The sequence below is a fragment of the Carassius auratus genome, chromosome 20 (genome assembly GCF_003368295.1).
Source record: "Carassius auratus strain Wakin chromosome 20, ASM336829v1, whole genome shotgun sequence".
Lineage (NCBI taxonomy): Eukaryota > Metazoa > Chordata > Actinopteri > Cypriniformes > Cyprinidae > Carassius > Carassius auratus.
This window is the reverse complement of record NC_039262.1, coordinates 15,250,171-15,261,188: the sequence shown is the minus strand read 5'-3', so window position 1 is coordinate 15,261,188 and position 11,018 is coordinate 15,250,171. Positions and strand designations below refer to the sequence as shown.

Genomic DNA, 11,018 nt, shown 5'->3' with positions numbered 1-11,018 from the left:
ATGGTCCTATCTCCACATCTTCAGAACTCTCCACTTCCACTACCACTCTCAAGCCATCACTTGTCAAGCCGGTCAGTATTTCTACTTATGCCACCACCCGTATCCATATGGCCCCATGTTCTCTGCAGCAAGGCTTTTACAGTACTCAAACTATGCCTGCTGCCTTCAGGTCTACCCTGTCAGGCTACACCCCTGGATTTACTCCACCCCCCCATGTGCTGCCCGGTTGCTTTGGTCCTGCTGTCTGCACCCCCTGGACTTGTTTGCCCGGTTAGGATGCCAGGAGGCATCTTTTGGGAGGGGGATACTGTCATCCCTATTCGGACAGGACTAGTTTTACAGGGGGTCCTTTGAGAAATGTGTTTCACAGACGTACTTGGTGATTTTAATGTCATCCGAATCTGCCACGTCTGTGTTTTTTTCACACAACCTCTGTGATAATTCCAGAGCAAATTACCTACTGTTTTTCAGCAAACTCCGATTTTTTTTTTTTTTTTTTTTTTCAGCAAAAGTCCTCTGAGAAAACTAATCCTGTCCGAATTCGAATGTCTGTGATTGCCGGTGATATTTTATTTCACAACGCGTTCCCTTGTGTGTTTTGGCCAACGTGAATTACCGTAGATGCTCTTACCGTGTGGATTTTTGATATATTTGCTTAACGGCAAATAAATAATAATAAAAATAATAAAATCAAGAGAAAGATCACGTAAACTGTTAATACAGGCTATTGTAATATCAGCATCAGGTAAGATTACTCACATTCATTTGTGCACTCAGTTACATAATATTTTAATTACATATGTACCTTTTATGAAAATTAAACATATTGTAGGTTTAGCCTACTACACACACACACACACACAAAAGCAGTACATGAAAATCACAGATGTCAGGTGGTAAGAATCGAAACTCAAATGTAATTTAGAAATCTAGTCCCGTCCGAATAGGGCTTATGACCACGACTTTTATTTATGTTGGCCATGTGCTCCTTTCGTCCTGCCCCCTTGTTTAGTCCTTATTTGGTGCTCGTTACTTGATTGTTCTAACCTTGTGTTTGTGTGCTTTCCTTCCTATTTATTGTGTTCATTTTACTTATGTGTTTGCTGGTTTGTTTTGAGTGTAAGTTCGGGTTTGCTCAACCTCTAGCTGATTGTTACGAAATGATTGTTACTGCCTCTTCTACAGTAACGGAATTCACATGACTTTTAATACGATGAGTACCTACTTCTAGAGAAGAGTGAAGTAAAGGACTAAGTGTCCAGTAGACTTTAGTTTTGGAGAACTGTAACAGAATAACATAAGTTTCCTTAATACTAAAAATAATATTACACAACAATACTGATTATCTATTACAGCGTGAATGACAGTTGTTTCACATTTGCCATAGATGTAACAGGGCATTCACATTATTTTCCGTTTGACGGGTACTTTAGAAAAGAAGGAAGTAGGGGACTCCGTGTCCAGTGTGCCTCTGTTTTCACGCAGACACTCTTTGATCTTGGACAGATCTGAGCTTGAAAGATTGGTCTTCAGGTTTAGGAGAGCAAGAACGTGCTGCTCACTAGTGAAGAATGACAACAAAGAACACTGATGAAACTAGGTGCGCGCACACACACTGTAAGACTGATTATCAAACTCGTCTTTCATTTGGCTGATGGCAAAACTGTAGATATTTGTTAAAAGAATGAGACCGAAAATAAGATATCTAACTATAGTTGCTTTCTCTAAGGTAAAATAACTGCATCTTGCCAGCTGCTATCTAACAGACTCACCTAATGTCAGGATAGTCTCTTGCCAGAGTAACTATCTCAATTTGCAAACTCCCAGGATCCTGCAGTCTCAGAATCTCAGATAAGCTTGGCAGTATTTGACCGAGCCATTTCTTTCTGGATCCCTAGGGAAGAGAATGGTACTCAGTTTTAACGTTACATAATTTCCCTCTGCTTTCCCACAATTCAAGCAAAGAGAACAATGTAAAGAATACATTGAATAGAGACATATTTTGTCTGTCATATTGTGTTTAAAATATCAGTACCACACTACTGTATGTTACTGTCAGCGTATCGAACCCACAAATGTTTTCAATTTTCCAAACTATTTGAACTGTCTCTTAATTCACCCTACAACACTAAAAGCCTCTGGCGCTTTAATTATTCATTTTCCCAGTGTGACCAGCTATGATAAAAACACATGCAACATAAACAAATGTACATTAAAACTTTTGTTAAAAGAAATAAATATAGATAAAACAATGATCAAAGGAATAGTTCACCCCAAAAATGTTTGCTCCCCAATGAATCCTCTGCAGTAAGTGTAATTTTAAATAATTTCTTCTGATCAAAATATGCCTATAATTCATAACGCTTCCTCCAGTGAAAGGTCCATCCCTTGTCATCCTCTCAAAGTCCATTGACATATTTGTCTAGAACTGTTTAGGACTGTTTTCAGTGTGCTTGATCCGTGCATATTTCTCTCCTGATTCAGTTGAGAAAGCAATATTATGGATAGAGGACTCTTATTCGAGCCTGTTTTGCAGTTAAAATGCCTTAATGATGAATTTGTTTATTACAAACATGCATCCTTTTGCTTTACAAGACATTAAAACTGCGGTAGGTAACTTTTGACGCTCTAGCGGTTAATAAACAGAACTGCTTGCGTCTTGCGGAAGAACATCGTAGCCGGAACTACTTCTCTCTGTTTATGTCTATGAAGAATCACAAAGGTACTGGGTTACTCCACCGCGATACCCCCGAAGCAATCTAAAATAGTCCGAATATAAACACTTATTATAGGTGCACCCTAGTGATTCAGGACAAGCTAAAAACACGGTTTGGAAAATGGATTCATGGTGTACTCGCTTATTATATACATTTTTCTACATTTTGAACACAAACAAAGTTACGGACCGCAGCTCTGATTGGTTATTTTTTACCGGGAGCGATGGAGTTTCTGCAAATGGCAATAGGACGACTGGGAGGAGCCAGAGGAGCTTGATTTTTTCACAGATTATCTGTCTCATATTCTACTGTCAGGACATAATGACAGGTTTAACAAATATGTAAAAAATATATTTTTACAAAAGTTACCAACTGCAGCTTTAATTGATTGCACTGGAGTCATGTAGATTACTTATGAATTATTGTGATTTTTTTGGACTTCGTTCTGACGGCACCCATCCACTGCAGAGGACCCATAAATGAATATGATATGTAATGCTAAATTTCTCAAAGAATCTATATGAATGTATGTTTCCATGTATGTGTGGGTCTGGATGTGATCTCACCACTTTGTCAAACCAAGAGCAGATTTTATTGCTGTCGTGGCAGATGAACTCAGCAGCTGCTTCTTGCTGCTCTTTGTCTTTCAGTTTCAGATTTCTCTTCATCATCCGCCTCACATACTCAACCATTACTTCTACATGCAGCTCAGCCAGGAGCTCCTATAAACATACAAACACACACTCTTCATATATCTATAATGGTAAAATAATATAAAAAAGCCACATTTGTAACCACTGTAAGATTATACATTTGTTTACAAGAAGGGTTCTCGACCTCTTCCAAGGGCCCCAATTGAACAATATTCGAAGGCACAGCAAGTTATTTTTTCAGCTTATTTGAATGTTTTTCTTTATTTATATATAAACTTATTTATATATATATATTATATATTTATATATTTATTTAAATATATCATATTGAGACACCCTTGTAAGTTTGCTGAGGCCCTCCAGTGAGCCCCTGCCCCCTTGGTTGAGAACCACTGATTTACAATATGTTACAGTTCAGTCAGAAAATGATATTTGCTGCAAAATTGGTCCTGACCTCTCTGCAGACAGGCTTCAGCTCTTGGAAATTGTCCATGATATTCTCAAGCGCCTTTACCAGCTCCTCCACAGCCTCACAATGTCCAGCAAACCAGACTTTATTCCACAGATTACGGTACAGCGGCTGTGTAAACAAACATTATTGTTATTTCCAAAAGGTAAGATATAATTTAAGAAGTTATCTTGGAAGTAAAGCACATTATGTGGTTTTTCCTAAGTGAGGACTTCTTTGTTAGTCCTGGAACAACAATCCTACAATAAAATCAAAAGCCAAGCCATTTCTTAACCCTTTCCACAACCTACCTCTAAAAATATGAGATCTGAAATTTTAAGTTAAAGGTTTACAAAAAAAAAGTGTGTAATTTCTCATTGACCACCTCTCCGCCACTGGTTGAGCCTAAACATGTCAGACCTTTTCAAGTTAACATTTCAACATAACCATTAACTGATCTGCTGTCCAACATGTTGATACCATAACTACTTGGCTAAACCCAAGTTTGTTAAATTGATGAAGTATCTATCAAATGCTGACCTCTTCATTCTGATACCTGGCTAAAGTACTGTATACTAATCACTTCTTCATTGGTCATCTAACATAAAACTGAGATGCAAAATGTTGATTGGGGCAGTATCTCCTGGTTAATAATTATTGTAACCACACATGATTTTTTTTTTTTTTTACCTTTAGTTCTGAGTGAATTCGACTGAGGAAGTATTTGTGACAAATGATTTTGAGATCTGCTAATGTGGACAGGCAAGCTGTTCCTGGTTTCCTCTGAGAAAAGACGCTCTGGTTTTTGTACATAATCCCTGAAGATATAGAGTAAGAATGGTTAGAACTTTTTTTTTTATAATAACGAAAGTAGACTTGTTCACATGTTAACAGTTAAGAGAGAGCTGTAATTTTTTATAATGTAAAAGTATATTTGAATGAACTCAATTCAAATATGAACAACAAAATACACTATTGTATTATATAATCATTCTTTAAATAATTACATTGTATTGTAACAGCATATTTAAACAATTAAAAAACGTATTGGAACTGCTGTAACAAGGTAGAAAACAGATTTCTCAGTCAATCATTCAAACTCACCTAAACTGGTAAATATTATCCAGATTAGCACTGAGAGTTTTTTTAATGTTTTCTGGTTTTCTTTTGATAAGTTTCTCCATATCTGTCTTATAGCTGCAGTTGAAAAAAAGGAGAAAGCATGTCAATCTTATGATTTTACGTAAGTGAGAACGTGACAATGAACTAGTTATTTACCACAGAAGAAAGCTGTCCAGCTGGTTCAGAAGACTCCAGGCTTTATCTTCACTGTTCAAAAGTCTGTTGACATCTTTTACAGCCCCATCTAAAAGCTATAAAAATGTTGATTCAGTTTAAGTATCCCAACATGTATAATTAAAGTAAGATGATTTTAGTGTCAGTAGAGCGCATAACCTACTGGTAAAACATCTACTGCAAAGTTACTGAAGTAATATCCATCCATCAGCTCTGGTTCGATGTCATCACTCCATTTTTTTACTTCTTTCTCTAAAGCATTGGATAACCACTTTCTGATCTCATTCTGATGAGAGAAAATAAGCAACAGGAATTATAAACTATAACATGTAGGAATAACTGATATGAGAGAGAGATAGAGAGAGGAACATTAACTAACACTATCTACACCAGATATGAGTAGCATGTCCAGTTGAAAGCAAAAAAATCAACATTTTATTTGCAGAATAAAATCAAATTCAGCAAATGGGACTCGTTTGAATCCTAACATGCTACAGATGATATAACGTCATGTTCTGAATCACCTCTTTGTGAGAGAGGCACTGCTTCCCTAATCTCTGAAGATCCTCTTCAGGTAACAGAGGTCCAAGTGATGAACTGTTGATGTGCCCCTCTAATTCTTTGTGCTTCAGTACATCTCTAAGAAAAATCATCAAAGAACATTAACATTTCTGAAACTGAAAATGTAAGTAAATGTAAGTGTTGTTTACAAGCCCTTACTTTGGGTAGTACTCCACAATCCAATTCAATATATAGAGGCATTCTTCTAAACTGATATTGGATCTGGAAAGCTCTTGGAGTCTGGTGGAAAAGGCTTGATGGTAGAGCCGAGCATACATTTGGCAGATGTCAAAGTCTGGTGGGTAACACTCTTTCAGATTTCGGACCACTCTGAGCAGGTCTTTCTTCACTTGTTTGCCCAGTCGGAACACCTCTCTCTTCAAGGAAGTAGACAGGTTGTCTGCTTTATTCTCCTCTTCATCTGCATTCTTCATTCGTTGCTCCACAATAATCTGGAGTAATGTGTCATGCAACTGTCTGCATCTTGTGGGCCTCCATACTGGTCGCTGATCCACGGCCACTTCTGCCCAGCGTCTGTCTTGTGCTTCCTCTTGAAGTATTGAAGTCAAAGCACTCTTGAGTGTCTCCTGGTTGTCCTCACTGAAAGAGTCCTGGATGACCAATCTCAGTCGCAAAATAAAGATCTCATAGTCCATATTCAGCTTGTCTCCCTCATCTTTTGCCTTGGTCAAATCATTTGAACTGAAGAGACATTCCTCTGCTTCCAAGAGCTGCTGCTGTGCTTCAGCCAAACGGTTCTGCTCAAGGTTCCCACTGAAATTTAACTCCACTGCATTATATGAGAGGACAATTGCATTACATTAACTTCTGAAAATGAACCCTTTAGATTGTGCTAATTCTCATGTGTATGGTATAGAAGGAGTTTTAACTTTTGATTCCAACGATCGTCTAATATAGTGATCATATTGCGAGAGACCCATAATAAAATATATATATATAGCAGCTGCATTAAACATTTGTATCACTGTGTACATTTTCATGTAATCTTTGAATAGCAAGCCTGAAATAAAGACTAAATGTATGAATTGCATTCATATTGTCATTGTTCTAATGGTAAAACGAATGATTACAATAATATCTGGATACTATTTACACTTTGTATTATGCTTACAGTGCATTTCTTTTCTGATTCTACTATACCTGTTGGAGTTCGAGGGGATTTTAAACTCTTCTGCCTTTTCTTGAAGTCAGGAATTTTTATCTTTTCTGATATTCTGCTTCTGTTTTTTTGTTTCTGACCTTCCGCTTGAGGATCACCGGGGGAATCTGCTATGCTTTCAATGGCATCAAGGTCCACTTCTAAAGTATAAATCAGAAATTAGAAGATTATAAGAAACTTGTTTTCTTTCATTTACAAGCATTAAAATGTACAACCCATTGTGCTATTTTACCTAAGAGTGTTTCGGGGGTGAGAGCAGCTTCAGATTTTGAATTCTTTCTGTGTTTTCTAAGGCTTTTCATTTTTTCCATAGTTTTTGGCATCTTCATTTTGTGCTTCTGTTTCTGACACTGTTCATTGGGCTCTTCATCAGCTGTGCCTTCAGTGTGAATGATTCGGCAAATGTCTTCTGAAAGCAGAAAGTAATTCAAAACATATCATTTAAAATTCTAATCTTATAAAATAAACAAATCCTCATATCTGAATATTGGGATGTGGGGGGGGGGGTGGATTAGGAGTAAGTATTTGTTTTAACATTATGTAAACAATCAGCTGTGACTGACATCACCTGAATCTACTGGAGGTAGTAAGTTTTTTAAGCCATCAGGTTTATGAGGACCAGTGTGGGGTGTAATGCATTACTAAGTAATTGTGCTACCTGGAGTTTATTTATTTATTTATTTTTGGGCTGCATTTAGCTTCGACACTATTGTGAATTTGTTTTATAATTGTTTCAACAACGTTATGCAACGTCACTTTTTTGTTTAACTTTTATTTCCATCAAGAGTTGCACAGATTTTTGGACAAGATCTTGAACTAATAAAATCGACTCCAGTACATTGAAAAAAACTTTTATTAGGGTTGAGATCAAGATTTTATTGCAACCAAATGAATGTGTGAAAATGATTCCTCATGCTCGTGAATCGCTCTTTCACAATTTAAACCCAACGATTCTTGGCTTTGTCATCCTAGAATTTAGTTATATCATTATCTGCTATAACAAATCCTAAACTCTTTTTTATTTATTTAAATACATTTATTTAAACTTCTTTTGGCCAGAAAGTATATTTTAATGTAACATTCTACCTCCTATACTTTGCTCAGTTCAAGAAGGATTTAACAATGTTATATTATTTATTTAGAAGAATTAACTGGGCTGCATTTCCCTAAAGCTTCGTTAGTTAAGAAGCACTTGAAAATCATCGTAGATCTATGAGTGCTCTGGAGTAATTGTAAAGCCCTAAGTGCATTGTAAGAAGATGCGGTCACCTGCAGGACAATCGGAAGATTGTACCTTTCATTTTATTCAAGTACAATGTGATTATAAGGATTTGATTGTGCTTTATTGTACACTTTATTACTAGTTTTCCTTATTTATTCTTTATTCATTTATAAATGAAATAATTAAAAAGGGCAGAAAAATATAAATATACATCTAAATTAAATAACTGACAATAAAAAATTAATAAAAGAAGTAATGTAGGAAATATGCTTCAAAGATTGGGGGAAAAAATCTGTCAATGACTTGGTGATGTGCACAAAACCACATATGGACTATTGGACACGGAAAAACGTCTCTCTCTCTCTCTCCATATATATATATATATATATATATATATATATATATATATATATATATATATATATATATATATATATATACTGTAAAGTATATTATATATTATTTTGTAAAGTATAATATTATATAAAATAAAATAATATATTATAATACTGTGTTGTATTATAGTTATTATATCAAAGCTGTCTGGAAACAAGCATTAGGTTAACATTTCAATAAACAATCGTTACTGCAATTACAAGCCACTCTATAGGTAACATTTCAGAACTTGACAAACGGATAGCGACTCCTAAGTAGCACTTAAAGGGTTACTTCAACCCAAAATAAAAATTTTGTCATTAATCATTCCATAAAAGCTCTGTTCGTCTTCTGAACACAATTTAAGATACGCACAATTGGATGTGCTGTTTCTATGTGTATTTAGCTTTGATTTAAAATAAAACAGCGCATCCTTGTGACTTTTCATACCTTTTATGGACCTTGATTTATTTAACTTACTTTGCAGTCTATGGGACAGTCTCAAGTCTCCAGGTTTTCATCCAGAATATCTTTAATTGTGTTCAGAAGACAAACAGAGCTTTTTCGGGTTGGAATGACATGAGGGTAGGTGATTAATGACAACATTTTCATTTTAGGGTGGAGTATCCTTTTAAAGCACAGCTATGTGAGATAGCTTTAAGTGCAATGACTAAAAAAAAAGCTCTTAAGACTAAGATCAATCATGATCAGGAAACCAAACCCGGCCAAGAGCAGTTCATGTCTGTCTTTGTAGCCTACTCTTTAACTGTTCGAGGTTTATACAGGATGTTAAAAATAATTAGGCTAGATAATAATATGCAGTACTTTTTAGTGAAAGTACTTAGTACAGTAATCGAATTACACTGTTTAAAATGTAGGGTAATTATTATTAGGCTTAAATACTTTTAAAATAGGACACATGAAGTGTCCCAGTGAATCATGTTTACGTTGTAACTTGTTTCTATAACCTTAGCCCTACAGTTTTTTCACCTTAGGCTATTCTATTCAAGCACGTACTCACACACACACACACACACACACACACACACATTAGTTGATTTTGCTCTACAGAATGGACATAATGTTCCTTGCCCTTTAACCGAATGCTACATACGTCGTTTTATTTGTATCCCCTGGTTTTCTACCCGAGACTATGGTCCCAATGACAGCTCCTATCTTCTCCTTTGTCTCCTTGTTTATCTTTTGCAGCTTGTACAGACCGCTCGGGTGGGATTGATTATCGTGTAACAGCTCGCGACACCCCCGTTCACTGTCAGATATCATTACATGTTTACCTTAAATAGCCCACAGTCGCATTGGACTGTACAACATATTTTAACTGCAGTGCAGTTACAGGACCATTAGCTTTTTTGTTGCAGTAACCGGTCTGAATGTTAAACCGTTATTCTCTTTCTGGTTGGTATGGTAATGACGATGAGATGGCGCTTTTGAGGCAAAGCTGCATGCTGCTATTTAAATATGTGAAAGAATACAGAACACTAAAAATTAATTCTCTATACGGAATTTAAGCCTTCGTAGTTTATGTTTGGTCGCGTGCCACATTTCGGTCGTTAATGGCAGAGTTAATATGTGGGCAAAATGGCATAGAGGGTTAACTGTCTGTTGTCCATATTTTCAGACTTAGTGCTGACGTCTATGTATAGAATACGTGAATTATTTGCAGATACATTAAGTTGGGTTTAGTTTAACTAACTTTAATAGGATAGACAAAAACATCTTAAGAACACAAAATATGTTGTTTACATTTAAAATCAAAAGCTTTTCATCTCAGACTTTAAACAGCCAGGCTATTAGAGTGTAGTAAACATTTGCAGAACAAGACAATGTATGTCCTGCTATAGATTGGTAAATGGTAAATGGTAAATATAGATTGTCTTACCTTTTCTCCCTTTGCTAAAGGACATCATCCAGAATTTAAAATGCCCAAGTGTGTCCCAAGTCCTCTCATTCAGTTGTGCGAGAGACTATAGTCCCTCACAGCTGCTTTTATAGCAGGATGATGATGTAGTCCAGACATCATGCTGCATCACGTGATCTAGTGGAAAGAATCTACTCCTAATGTTTCTGTTGCAAACAAACAGCTTTAATGTTTATATCTTGATTGCTAGAGCTAACCTATAATGAATGTTGATAATAATGATAATTCGTCTGACATGACCCATGTCTGATTTGTGGAGATCAGAGGTCCAGTATGAGTCTAATGATGCCATTTAGATATTCTTGTTTAGGCATCAAGCATAGGGATTGATACAAAATGTCCCCTTTTGAATCAGCACTGGGTTGGCTAATTTACGGAAACTAGGTTGTTTTTAACTCAGGCGTTTAGTGTGTGTGTGTGTGTGTGTGTGTGTGTGTGTGTGTGCAGTGGATTTTGTTCAGACTTTGGAGTCTGTGGGTTGCTGCATTGTAAGAAGCATTACAATTATACCACAAATGTAGGTTACTGTGAGTTGTGTTGCAATCTAATGTAAACATCATTTTGTTGACATCCCCAACAATCGAAAACATAATAGCAAACTTTCAATAGTCAGAGAAGGAGAATTGA

At 36.1% G+C, this 11,018-nt stretch overlaps 1 pseudogene; it reads right to left on the bottom strand.

Moving 5' to 3' along the window:
- Positions 1-1,077: 1,077 nt before the first annotated feature.
- Positions 1,078-10,460, bottom strand: LOC113037751 (tumor necrosis factor alpha-induced protein 2-like; annotated as a pseudogene).
- Positions 10,461-11,018: the final 558 nt, after the last annotated feature.